Source organism: Symsagittifera roscoffensis, chromosome 5 (assembly GCF_963678635.1).
Source record: "Symsagittifera roscoffensis chromosome 5, txSymRosc1.1, whole genome shotgun sequence".
NCBI lineage: Eukaryota > Metazoa > Xenacoelomorpha > Acoela > Convolutidae > Symsagittifera > Symsagittifera roscoffensis.
The window spans coordinates 40,819,428-40,834,225 of record NC_087066.1 but is presented as its reverse complement, the minus strand read 5'-3'; the positions used below and the strand labels follow the sequence as shown (position 1 = coordinate 40,834,225).

The 14,798-nt window shown below is 34.7% G+C and overlaps 1 protein-coding gene across 1 annotated transcript in view; it reads right to left on the bottom strand.

The window, feature by feature from the left end:
* Window positions 1–14,798, bottom strand: part of LOC134846300 (gamma-aminobutyric acid receptor subunit beta-3-like) — a 159,622-nt gene that overhangs the window by 16,061 nt on the left and 128,763 nt on the right. The window lies entirely within an intron of this gene.

Sequence of the window (14,798 nt, the reverse complement as noted above, 5' to 3'; positions counted from 1 at the left end):
TTCAATTTTCTTCAAAAATTTTAGTCCAATTTGCCTATATTACTATGATTGTCGAATATGCCTAACTTATAGTTTTATGTGAGATCCTATTATCACACCACGCAGAAAAAACTACACTAAATTGAAAAAAGAAAAAAACTTTTTGTTTGTAGTTTCTTAAAGACTATGGTCGGAACATTCTGTGCTACTTGCACAGTAACCGGCTATCTTTGTTTGTGGTATGCTAAATGATCACTAAACTCGAGTTATTCTAAGATGTACAGCAACAGGGGAAACCAGAACTGGCCGCCATGACAAAACCGAAAGGATAAGTTCATACAACATAAGCGTTTGTTAAACCAAATTAGGCAGACCTGAAAACATCCATGAGCAAAGTCAATATATGCATATGTTAAAATATATTAATTGCGTGTTTAATTGGGTCAGTTTCTCTTAGTTTTTTTTCTATTAACTTTTATTTATTATAGAAATTTTAATTTCCAATCGAGGATCAAAAGTTCTCAATTGAAAGGACTCGCAACCAGAATTAAGGCTCAATTTTTCCTGAAAGTGGCGTCTTATTGTTTTTTAAATGACCCAACTATTATACTAGCGTCGAAATGATTTTTTCATCCAGAGCAGTTTCCGAGCTTCTTGGTTTCTCGCCAAATTTAGTCTCACTGGTTTCTTAGAACTTTCTTATTTTTCAAAAATGTTGAGCCTCAGTTTCTTATAAAGAGGTTCTTAAATGAAACTACAGATACGCAGAGAAAAATTCAGCAAAAACTTCGGAGTATTGCCTGGACATTGTTTTGTTCAGGGTTGAATCAACTCGCTAAACTTTGCAATACGGGTAGCACAACATGGTTTAGATTTCATCATTTGCCATTGGATGTTTTCAGGTTGCCTCAAAGTCTGTCATCGCAGTAAGAATAAGCGAGGATTTCAATCGACTTTATCTGGGTGTTGAGTGTTGAAGTTCAGTTCACTGCTGGTTAAACACAAACAAAAATACTAACCCTGCTTGGGAGCTGAAAAGAATAAATTAAGAGTCAACTTCTCATGAAAGAAATATTTTTTCAAGTTTTCGATCTTCATAATTCTGCCTTTTTGTATTCCGACAATCAAAATTGTGAGCTAAATTAATACACTTAGACCTTTTAGCAAAATCAGATTTGAAGTTGATTAAAATTGAATTAAGAAATTAAACTTTTGACGGTTTTTTTAGCTGAAAAACTGAAGGAAAAAGTCAAAAGTTAAGTAGCTGAACCAAATTTTGTGTGATGCATGTGTTGCCCCCATCAGCTATTGTGAGGGGCGAGAGAGATAATCTCTCAAGCTAAAATAACCGAATTCGGGAAAATTAGGATAGCCAATCAGAATTCAACAAACAAGTGAAACTGAAGGAGTATATACAACTTATAAGCTGCAAATTTGGATGGATCAATCGTAGAATCACCCCCCCCCCTTCCCCATTCATTTGACCTACTGTTGAACTTTGATAATTTTCTCTGTGTTAATCATTACTTTCAAACAAAACGAGTAAATTATATTGCTTGTGAAAACTTTGGTATGAAAAATTAGTATATGCAATTATTTTCTAACTGATTTCTCGATTAATTTTCCATTAATTGAATCGATTTGGTTTACTCTCAAATTAGTCTCTGAAAAAATCATATTTCACCCCCCTAGATTGATTTGAGGGAGGGGGATGGTACGATTGGTCGAATCAGATAGTTTTTGACGTGGGCGGCATTTAACTATAGGCGATTGAGATGACATAATTCCATGCATTAATATACGGGACAAGGAGTCGTATTAGAGAACGTAAAACAATCATAAACGATTGTATTTCGTTGTATTTTTTTAATCAGAACTATTAAAACAAGTGGCAACCATTGATTTATACGATATACGAAATATACCGATACTTTTTGGACCGCGAGCTGTAAGCTCAAACAAAAAACGAAAAAAAACATTAAATTTTAGACGTGAAACCTGTAGATGAAATTGAAAAATTTAGACACAACAAAACAAAATTTAGAAATACAGAAAAGTATACAGCTGCAAAAATAAGTATTACTAAAAGGGATTTTCAGCCAATCAATACCCCTCTGAGCTGTTCAAAAGCTGACTGTTTTTATCGTTTTTCTCCTTCAAATTTACGAATGATGGTTTCTGATTGCTACCTTGGGTGCCAATAGATACTAATATTAAGGAGGACTCGCCCGTCTTTAATGCTACATAATGGGCATTTTCTTCCCGGAAATAGATTATTAGACCGCTTTCGCCTGTACAGAAATCCCTTTTCGCCCTTAGTTTTAATTAGGGCAAAATGTTCAATTTGACGGATCTAGTTAACTATTTCCCCCCTATTGCAAAGTTTAATATCCTTATGGGGGGGGATATTCGTTACGAGGTACACTAAGGGGGGATAGTCATTAAGATCCGACTGCCACCAGTGACTAACCACGGGGACAAACGATTCAGTGATTTGTTCAAACAAGTTGTTAAACTGAAAAGTTTCTATGTTCCACTTGATAACGCTTGCTACTCGCATATTTTAACCGAACTATTTTTCAAAGTCTGAAAAACTTTCATGCCCTGTGCTCAAAACTAAAACCATATTTTACCCTTGTCAATGTTTTCGTGATATAAGAGTTGAAAATTTGATCAAATTGGGTTAATTAAAGTGTTCTATATTGTATGCTGTTACCTGCTCGTACTTCAAGCCAAAGCCTTGAGTGTTCCGATTGCCCGTCAACTCATATCGAATAGTGTTTGGGAAAAGAAAATATGAAAAACTATAAGTTTTGGACAATATCAGAGATCAGGTGTGAAAATAATATGACCGATTAGCTAGCCTCAATTAAATTTGGAGCAATGTTGTTATGCGGGATGATTGGCCACGCATAAATAATTACCGTTACGCCTTCAGGATTATAGATAGAATCTTTAAAGCGCGCAAAAATTACTCCAGAGCATGGCAAAATTGGTTATTTTTAAACCCCCAAGTTTTTGCAAAAAGAGATCGTAGGCAAATAAGCGTTTTAAATTTCACTTTGAGGAGTCGATATTTTCAATGAGGCATACAATTACTTTGTTAAAAATTATGATTTCGATCGTCGAAAATTGACCGAATAAAAAAACACACCAAGCATAAATATTCCGTTTTCTTCGAAAGTCGGAACAATTACTTCTGCTCAGCAAATAATCCAATCGAATAAAAGCTAGCTTTTGCTCCGACTTTCGGAGAAAACGGAAGATTTATGATAAGAGTGGTTATTCTATTCAGTCAGATTTTGGCGATCGAAATAAAAGTTCTTAACAAAAAAAACAAAAATTTTAAACCCCACTCAAGATATCGACTCACTGAAATCAAATGTAGAAAGATATCTTAGCTCCGTTCAGTTTTTACAAAGTTCTGAAAACTGCCAATTTGGCCATGCTCTGGAAAAATTTAAGATTTTGTTCATAATAGTGAAAGCGTAACGCGACCTATTTATGCGTGGCGAAGTATCCCGTACAACAAAATTGTTCCACTTTGAATTGAGGCTAGCTATATGAGCGTAATAATTTTGTGCGACACAACTTATCACACTTAATGTTTGATACTGTTCAAAATTTATAGCTTTTCAATACTTTTTCCAAAAAAACTATTCGATATGAATTAAGGGGCAGTCGAAAAATTCAGCCCTGATATACTAGCAGTCTTGTAGGTATTTTTAATACATCACTAGACCATGAATGCATGCGTCAATTCAAAATTACAAATGATGGGGAGCAAAATTGCAAGCTAGAAAAAATTCCACGAGCTACTTAACAATCACCCTCCCTCTGGTATCTACTTAAGAATTGCCACCCCTATTAAGAAAAGCAGAAAATTAGCACTGAATTGAGAATTCTAATTTTGCTGCAATCTGATTGGCCAAAAATTCATTATTTTAATCTATTTAACAATTGCATCCCCCTTTTCGGGGGGGGGGGGCAATTGTTAAGTGGATCCAAATTCCCATTTGCCCTTAAATTTTAAAAATTTCATGTACTTTTAGTAAACCATAAATCTTTTTATAGAGGATAACGGTAAGCTGGAGTATTCAGGGTATCGCATTTGTACCATTTAACCATGTGTGTTCAAAACATGTAACAAGACTGCCTTTTAAATTTTATGGAGCAGTAATAACTTTAAATATTTAAAGGTAATAAAACAAAATGAAAAAAAAAATTTCTAAAATTTGAAATTTTTGTAAAAATCATCCCCCCACACGCCATAAAAAGTACAAAAGGATAGATTTTGCTCTTTGTAACAAATCATTTATGGCAAAAAAGTTTCTTTCAACCAATTAGGAACGATTTGTAGGACAGATTAACTCCTACCGTTAGAAATATATCGCGCGTTAATTGTCCCAAATTGGCCAAAATGGCAATTTTTAAACCCTCATAACTTTACAAAAAATAATCACAGATGAAATATCTTTTCAAATTTGAGCTCAACACAACAATAACTTTCGAATGATATAAAAAATTCCGTCAAAAATGGCTAGTTGAAAAGACGAAATTTATCTGAAGAAAAAAAAACCCACCCCGAGCACAAATATTCCGTTTCTTTTGTATCGAAAGTCGGAACAATTAGGATGACAACTTATCGATTTATAATTTTGTGTTTAATGGTCAATTGGTACGAAACCTAATTTTCACTAATTTTCACCATGCAAAGTTTTACAAAACGAAAACTGTTAGTCGAACATTCTAAATAAACGTAGCAATCACGTAATCTTGCTTTATTTGATATTCCAAAAACACCTCGAACGGATTAAATTGTTCTCATTGGTAAAATGAGTATATTACGTCAATATACATGATTAAAATGAAAACTCAAGCTGCGAACGGAATTAGAAACTGTTTTAATATATTATAATTTATGCAACACCTTTCGACAGAAAGTGATAGAAGGTAATCAAAGAAGGCAGTGATCCGGTAGCTATACCAAAAACAATAAAGAACATATGTAATTTAATAACATAAAGTCTCAGCGATTCGCTTGATTCTCAGTGTAAAAAGTTTTAAGAAATTTTTTTTTAGAAATTTCAAAAAAAATTAAGTTGCTGAAAAATATTATTAGGTGTCATTTAAAAAATCTTGAACGAACAAATATTTTTTTCTGAATTTTTCGGCATTCAAACTTTTTTCGTTTCTGTCTCAATTCAACCCATTGACTTCTAATTTTGTCCTATAAGCAAATAAATCAATATGCAGCTCGCGCTCGATTGATTAAAGCTGTACCTTTTCTGACAGATGGAGACTTTGATTTAATATTGGATTGAGTCGGGACCGAGAGATGTGTATTGATCTTAGGAGAGGGAATGGGGAAAAGTGACACTTCAGTTTAGGATAACTGTATCTGCGGGCTAAATCAAAGACCAACCAATGATCTCAGCAAACAATGGAGGCTAATTAACAGGGAGCGGAAAAAATGTAAATACATTTTTTACTTTTTTAAAAACGTTTTTCACTCTTAATTAAGTTAAAAAAGCTGTCAAAACCAGAAAACTTTGAATCAAAAAAAAAATTAAAGAAATCATACACTGGAATTTGGTGATGAACATTCAGCCAACTTTGTTTATGCGCGGATGAAATCCTCCAATAAAGTTGATTTTTTTTGTAGTATTTTGAGGCAAAAACTGCGTGATTGTCAAAAAATGCAGATGAAGAACCTGCAATTATATTGGTGCATGTATTTATAGGACAAAATATGAAGATTTTTGTATTTAGTTTTTTAATTTATTCTGCCTCCAAAAAATTTAAAAAGCACCTTTTCCGACCAAAAATTGACTTTTTTTCCCGAACGCTGCTGATTAACAATACAGCTAACAGACATTGGGACAAAAATTTATGAACTCAAAGACAGCTAAAACACAGGCGATTTTGTTCTTTTTTATTTATTAACTTTCGAAAAAAAAACATATCGGTAAACTCTATTAATTGAGGAAAAGTTATGGTTGGCTTTTTAAAAAAAATGGAATAATAATAAAAACAGACTTGTAGAATGGTTGTCCTACATATCAGCAGCACTCAACTTAACATTGTATAATTTGATACCTAGTCGGTCCAATCCTTTATAATTTAAACTCTTAGGCCAAGTTAGCTCCTAGTTTAAAACTTTGCATCAAAAGGTCGTATTTTTTTTACCAGAACCAACTCCAGAACCAACTCCAGAGTCAATTACTTTTAGCGATTACACCTAGGGAACACTGTGACCCAAACGTCTTTTCATCTGAACCAGCTGTCGTTTTTGATGACCCACCTACTAAAGTACAAAAAATAGAAGAATCCAATTCGACCACGGACCCGAAAGTCGTATCAAACGCGATTAAGCAGAAATTCTAAAAATTAATGAGCTAAATGCGGAACGTCGGAAAAGGGTACAAAAATGGGACTTAACACTTTTCACCACGAGGCTGATCATACGGTAAAATTGAGGCAAATCTTTTCTCAAGGGTCCGAAGGGAAGAAACGTTTCCTACAAAATTCCGCTCGTGGCAATGTGGTCACTACATCATTCAAATTTTTTTTCGAACCTTTTACAAATCTTTTCAGAAGACAAAAAATTCATTGTCGTACGTATGCATCTTTACAATTTTTAACAATGTGAATGAGATTTTCTTGATTGATATTCATCTGTTTATTGGGACAATCAGCGCTACAAAAATAGATGGATAAAAACTTTCGTCCAACAATTTTTTCCAGCCAAAACTCCTTTAAGATTAAACAAAAACCAACGATGCGATTTATAAGAAAAACAATTTGCAAATTAGAATAACCGGAGATCGTGTCAATAAAAATTCCGACGACCCGAAAAAAGAAAGAACATAAACCGTGCGATTTTTGCGGCAACAATTATTTATCAAATCACTGTCATTCTTGCCTAGCGAAAAATTTTGTTTGTAAGTCATGTGGCGACAAAGGTCATATCGTCAAGGTATGTAAATATCGGAAAAATGTAGATAACATCGACGAGAAATCAGAAGACACTGCAGAAGAAGAGTGCAATTCCATAACATCAGATAACGAATCGGAATTATCCGTTCTGAAAATACCAACATCCGGAAGCTTATCTCAACAAAATAATTCGATACAATAAAATTCTAGGTTGCAGACGACCAAATTTGTCAAAAAAATTAGATTAAACAACACAAATTCAGTGATAATTCAATCCTTACAGGCAACTTTTAGAATTACTATGTCATTTTTAAAGGCAACAATTGATACAGTTAGCCCTGCTCCATTAGTCAAAACATAGTGCTGATTTTCTATTTAAATCTACCAAAACACAACTAGAAGACTGTTATCTGCTAAAAGACCAACAACACACCACGGTACGCTAGTAGCAAATATTTCAACTTTAGGCTGGAAGGTTGAGAGAGCAAACTTCTTAGAGACTGAAAACAGAACTAGGTGTCTGCTGAGCAGCGATCTCCAAGATTTACTCGGAATTCTTATAGTCAAAGAGGGATTCCAACCTACTTTAGAAATATCGGAATCTCGCGTATCTGAAGAGTCACAATTCTGGAAAGGCTGTTTCATGTCCAAATACAGCAATGTTTTATCCAGATTAGAGATATCTTAAAATCATTGTGTTCACTCGATGCTCAAGTGCTCAAGGAGCCAATTATGCCAATTCACGAAAAAGGACTCAGCGCTTTTCTTCAAATTCAGCAGAAAATTGGTCTAGAAACATCCAAGCTAATTAAAATGTCATATATTAAAATTGCCTAAGTTCACCTGTGACCACTTTGTAGCCCCTGGCGTAATTACCGGGAATGAGTATGAATCGATAAAATTAAGTATGGATGCAAAACCAATGAATGCCCAATTTTTCAAAATCAATACCAGATGCCGAATCTTTTAGAACAAATTGATATTGCAGCTCAAATCATCAATTCCCAAAACTTCGGTTCACCTTGGTTTGCTTCCCTAGATCTTAAATACGCTTTTAGTCAACTACAACTCAGTGATTTATTCAGCAGTCATTGCAATCTTAATAACGTATGTGAAAAAATTACGGGCACATACCGTTTTAAGACCTTACTGACATGTCAGAGGAATTTCAGAGAGCAATGGACAACAACTTGAAAAACAAACTTGGGGTTTATTTGTTTCTTAAAATCGTGGGAAAATGACATTTAAATCGTGTCCAAAGGGTCCATCGAAGACCATAACAGAACTGTTGAAAAAGTATTCCGAAGGCTTTGCTTTGAAACTTTCGAAATGAGAGTTTTCTGTTGACAAAATTTGAAGAATTTGACATAGATAAATCTAGCCACAAACCAAAATATTTGAAATTCCCGACAGTTCTAGACCTAAAATCCCCCAGATTTTACATTAGCGTATTGAAAAATTTACAAAAACTCCTTCCAAAACTCCAATTAGATACAAAAAAATTCAGACCATCCTTAAAAGCAAGTGCTAAAGAAAAACAAACTTGTTTGGAAAAATGATCCAAAAAAATCGTTTATAAACAGTCTCAAACGTATCTGAGAAACAACTAAAATGTTTCACAATGACCAGTTCGGTCATAGGAACACTTTAAAAACTATTTACTTGGAACCAGATTTGAAGTTCGAACCGATCATAAAGGTATTACTCCAACATTATGGACTAACAGGGGGAACAAGTCCTACCAATCCAGTATACCAGATGAGCGGACAGATCGCTACCATTTGATTTTGAAGTGAAGCATATCGGCACGCTCAAAATTAGAAATAGTTGACTATCTCTCACGTAATCACCCCTCAGCAGTCCCCGAACACCATCGATCGATCAAAATTTCGTTGTCAAGTCTGTTCAAGAATTCTTTGAAGCATGCGGCACCATCAAAAATCTGGTGAGAGCAGAACTGATAATTAAATCACCTTTAAAATTTTCCACCATACTCAGCCGTTGTGGGAATAATTCTCCCAACAAGGAAACATATCTATCAAAAATCAGCCAGTAAATTTCCAATCCAAACAGCGTTATTCATCCGCTAGAGGGCAAGAGAACTCTAAAACCACTTTTAACCAATCCAGACAGTGTCTATTCTGCACAAAAGGGCATCGTAAAACCAATCAAAATTCTAAGTCAACCAGATTTCAGTTTTTATTCCGGTCATCATCCGCGAGAGGGCACGAAATGTTTTATTAAAGGTCTCGACCGATCAGAATTTAAAATTTGTGCCGACATTCTGCTGCAAGAGGGCTACAAATATAAGTTCAATCGTCTCGACCAATCACAGCGGTTTATGCAAAGTTGGTCTCATCAATATTCAAGAAGGATTTTGTATATTCATACTCGGCCGAAACCGACCATAACCAGTATCTACATCCTATCACCCAACCATTCTCTTGTACAAAAACCCATCTCAGCCCAAAAAATGTCTTTTACTAGTCTAATCAGCTTCAACAATTTTCAGAAAGAAGGCTCGCAAAAACCTCAATCGCGGATAACAGCTTCGACCGTTTGCTAGATGAGTCGCCCCAATCTCGAGGTTCATATCCGGTCGCTCACGACTAAGAGTGAGATTCTCAACCGCAAGCAGATCTCGTAGGCTGACATCAAACGAGAAAAATCTGACAGTAAGGAACAAGCAAGCCACCATCCTAGCGAATTTCAGACACAGAAGGAGCGTTAAATCTGCCCAAATCAACTGAACCAGAAATCAGCATAAATCGGTGCTCGCCAAGAACAAAAAGCCCATGCCGGAACATAGGAAATCTGAATGCTGATGTTCTGGCCTAATTGGTAGCTGACGACCCAACCCTCAGGCCGATGAGAAACGCCGTGTCGAGCACCAATTGCGAGCAATTTCGCCGAATCAATCAATATATTCGCACATTCTGGGACTCAATTGCATATATTGACGGATGCCATCCAAAGCATCTACGGAAAGCAAATCTCTCAAGAATTCACCGCTCATACCCAGGACAAGAGGCAATGATAGTTGCGGCTCAGTATGTGTCGTGGCCCAAAATTCACTGATAAATCGTGATGATTTGCAGCAGCTGTACCCAGTGCACAAAATTTGTTAAGAATTTTAAGCCGATGAGCAATTTCAATTCGGCAAAATTTGTTCCTAGTCTTAGAGCCCCCAGTTCAGAACTTCAATTGGATTGCGCAGGACCTTTATCTTATGGAGAAAGAAAAAATAACGTTGCGATAGATACATATATAAAATTCCCGTCGGTCATGTTAACCCGTTCAACAGGTTCAAGGAAGGTCACGTTCAAGTTAACCCGTTCAAAGAAGGTCACGATCTCGGCAGAAGAAAAAAACGATACATCTCGATACACTATCCCCGATCCGTCGGAACTAGCACCTGTCTCTTGGGAGGATGATCTCATCATTGGCCCTAGAAGAACACCGCAGTCATGCCCAGTCACATTTTCTGGTCTTTCTATCACGGCTCTGACCCCAGAGTCTAGGCCGACAAAGTTCCCACTAGAAAAAAAAACGATGTTGCGTCAAACTCTTTCTTCAGATCTTCAGGCCGGAACAGACGCCAGACCCATTTTTATGGAACTCCAGTCAGGCAAGCAGTAAAAGAGATAACAGCAGCAATCGAACTCCCCCAGACAGCGGTGCCATCCCAGTTTCAGCGGAAGAACTAACTGCATCTCCCTAACAGAGCTTACTTATTCAGGAATCATAGAAAATTAAAGGGACCCGTTGACTATTATGATGTTGAAACTTTATGATGTTGATCTAAAAAATTTCCATCAGAGGTGAAAAGTGACGGCTGTCAAGCCAATTGTTTTGATCGTTGCTAGTCTGTGTTGAATTTTGATTTTTTTAAAAGTGAATTGCTAGTCTTAGATGTCATTATCGGGAAGGTCTCCCAATCTTGACAATGTACTAAAATAAATTTGAGCCACTCTCTCTTGATGGCTGAAAGGTTGCAGTTATCAACATCTTAAATTTATTTAACCAATCCATTTCTTTTGAATTCAACTTCTTATTTTAGTTTAAGTCTGTTAATAATTCTATAGTAGGTTACTATTTCACAATACCCCAAAGTATACATCCCTACTTTAAAACCTAATGGCGACCACTGAAACGGAATGATTTGCAGTGAAATTTGACCTAAAGTTTTGGAAAGAGCTCTACTTACTGTTGGCAACAGTGGGTAGGAATCTTTATAAAATTTATTGTCGAGTTGCACTGCAAATCGTTGATGCGCGCAAAGCGAACTCACCGGCTACTTTAATTGAATAGTAACTAAAAATAATTTTCTTAAATTGCGCTCACTGGAAAACTTATAACTAGATTAATTAAAATCTAGTGGTTTTGAAGGTTTTGACAGTATAATTTAGGAATATGGTAAAACTTAATCTGAAATTTTTTGCAAAAAAATTTTTTTCTGAATATTTTTCTGGACTCGATAGTGCTGCTTCAACATCAAAAGACCAGTTAAAATAATCGGGACAGCAAACCAGAAATGATTCGACTGATCTGCGAATACTAATCGATTCATACAATCTCTTTTTGTTGTTAGAAAGCTTAATTTAAGTTTCTCTTGAAATCGAATTATAAAAACTATGTGAAAATTTTTTGAACAAAAGTCATTAAGTCATGTTTCTTTTACTGTTAAAAGAACTTTACAAGCAAATATCCAAGTGCGTGGAATCGTTTACAGAGCCAAGAACTAATTTTTCAACTTATTGTTAAAAAATATATATATTCATATTATACGGTAAATGGTTACACTAACAAAAGATGATGCTGAATCTAAATTTTTTTTCAACGGTAACTTCAAAACGCATCAGAAACTTTGGAAAAACGTGAAATTAGTAAGATCATTGTACTTCACGTTGAAAATTATCTTGAGTAAACTAGAAATCGGTTTTTATGGAAAAGCAACGTTGCTTTGCAAGAATTATTGCATTTTTTCTCGAAAATAGGATCAATTGGTTGCTCGGTTCCAATTCAAGGTGGTCCCTAACGTGCGCGCATTGCATTATGATAACCTGACTGGGTCAATCTTTGGGGAGACTGAACGAGTCTAAGTAAACTGATCGTTCTATTCTTCGCTGATCGTTTCATGATGAGAACTAAATGCAAAATATTTACGCCTGGCAAAAATTTTTTTTTCGAATTAGTGTCAATCCTGTAAGGTGTAATAAAAAAACAGAAAAAATGCAAATACGAGATTTTCGTGTCTGTACAAAACAGTCCCATACAAAACAGTCCAATACAAAACAGTCCGAAAAAACATAGCAAAGTACAAAAAAACAGTCCCATACAAAACAGTCCCAAAAATAGTCCAAAAAACAGTCCAAAAAACAGTCCCATTGATCGAAGTGATAATTGTTCTAGAAGCTGATAAGTAAATTTATCTCATATTAAACACATTTTGATACCAACTAATCCGGATAAAAATAGGTAGTATAGTAGAGAAATTAGAATAACCTAGATAACAGCAGCTGCCACTCAATAAGAGCAATAATCTTCGAAACATTAAAGTTAACGCAATTTAAGAAAGTGGACTCTTTTTTTAATCTAAGCAAAAAGAGACAGGTTGTTCAATCTGTTTCATTTGCAAACACTTGACAACACTCAATAGAAACGAAATTCAACAACGCTGTAGAAGGTTGGAACAGCAACTTCGTGAAACTGGTCAATAGTAAGCATCCATCATTCCCAAAACTGATCGAGAAGTTCCAGGACGAGCAAAAAAACGCGGAAATACTGTTGGAAAAAATGTGCGCAGGACAAAAAGTAGCCAGACCCAAAAAAGCTAAATACCAAAAACTCGACAAAAACTTAATCACTATGATTAAGTCATATCAACCCAACGATATCATTGGGTTTTTGAAAAGATGCTGTTATAATATTAAATTATAATCAGATTTTTCTTTTCTTTTTAATTTTCACATTTAATCAATATTGCCAAGCAATAAAATTTTTCCAAGTTAATTAATTTCCTTGATTTTTCAAAATTGAGCTAGAGTCGATTTGAAACCGGCAAAATAATGAATACATACAAGGTGTTGATTTTTTTCCTTTTCCCTCCGCCCAACCCTCTAAGGTTGAACCCTTTGTTGTACCCTAGATATACCCGTTATCATATTTACCCGAATTTCAATTTTTTTCGGAAAATTGGAAAATTTTTTGTGCCGCCGGAGATTCGATCCTTTGATCTCTAGAGTTTGAGACTAACGCTTTAACCACTATACCATGAGTCCTTTGATTTTCATCCAAATTATTGTTCCAAATTTGGCTCTTTGATCTTTAATTGCCCCTGTTTGAGTTTTCAAAGCGTAGATCAATTCTGTCGGCGCCAAAAGATCAAGGTCATGAAATTCAACTGGTTTTGGACTGTTTTGTATGGGACTGTTTTTTAGAACCTTTTTTTGATGTTTCGGACTCTTTTGTATGGGACTGTTTTGTATGGGACTGTTTTGTATATGCACCGAGATTTTTAGTCTAATGAGCTATTTGGAAACCAGTTTTGTGTAGAAAAAAGGCTAGAAGAACAAAAAAAATGTAATTGAACAAAACTAATTTTTTTGAATGTCTAAAACTTTGAATTTTCCAAAATGGCAAAAAAGTCCAAAAACTAACTTTAATCGGAAGAAATAAAGTTTTAAGCTATTTAAAGCCTGCACGCTCACCTTATTGGCTCAAAATTAGACCAAAAATCAACAATTTCAAACCGGTTTTTCTCGACAGAAAATTTGATAGAAATTTGCTAAAGACGTTCCAATTACGACTGAAAGGGCTTTATTATGACATATCACTCGACCTTCTGCGATTATTTGTCGTACCTGGTTTTTCGTGGAAAAGAAATTAAAACTCTCTCGAATACAAAGTTCCTCCACATTTTTCAATTGGTCGGAACAAAAACTAAGTTCCAGTTTCCAGTCCAAAACTTCTGTTCGAAAAATTAAAAAAAAAACAGAATTACAAGAATTCTCAACAAGAATTAGCTTAGAGTAGTAATATTAGACGAAAAAGACTTCATTGCCCGAGGTACTCATAAAATTGTGCAAACTTACAATCAAAATTGTTATGAAATTAAATTGCGCACAAATTATGTCCAAAAAATAAGTATCTCAAAGACAACGTACCGTGCAGTTAATGTAGAAGCTATTTTAATTACACAAACCATTAAGAAAACCTTAATGTATTATATCTTTCTTTTGAAGGTATTATGTTTTTAGTAATGTTGGGCAATATGATCCATTTTTTTCGATAATAAAAAACCGCTGAAGCTCGTTCTAAATCATTTTTTAAAACAAGGGTTATGCACAATAGATTTGTAGACTGTATATAATTTCCATAAAAACGGACTTCTTTTTATATTAACTTTCGTTTTTTTCAGTGCCGGTGAAAAAAGTTTCTGAAGTGATTTTTCACTTATTTTTGTTGAAGCTGAAAATTTTACTGCCATTGTAAACTAAAATTGATAATTAAAATGATTTGAGAGTTTGAACATGCAACCAAAGTCTTGAAATGCTTTTTTTAAACATTTTTGAAAGAAATTAGAGAACTTGAAATTAAAAAAAGATAAAAACTCCAATTGATGCAGTAATTATCGATTGTTTTGAACAATGTTTCTTTCTCTCTTTAAATATAATTGTCTTAAGTCTGAAGATCAAAGAAACTTGAAGATTATTATGATTTTGGACCTTCCTTCTACTTTTCAAATTCAAGTATGGGCAGAATTTTAACCGACCATTTACGAAATTGAAAGCAAACTTCAGTAATTTCAATGCAATTTGAGTGGCCTTCGTATGAAGTATAAAGGTCATAAAATTATAAACGGAGTCTATAAACCCACG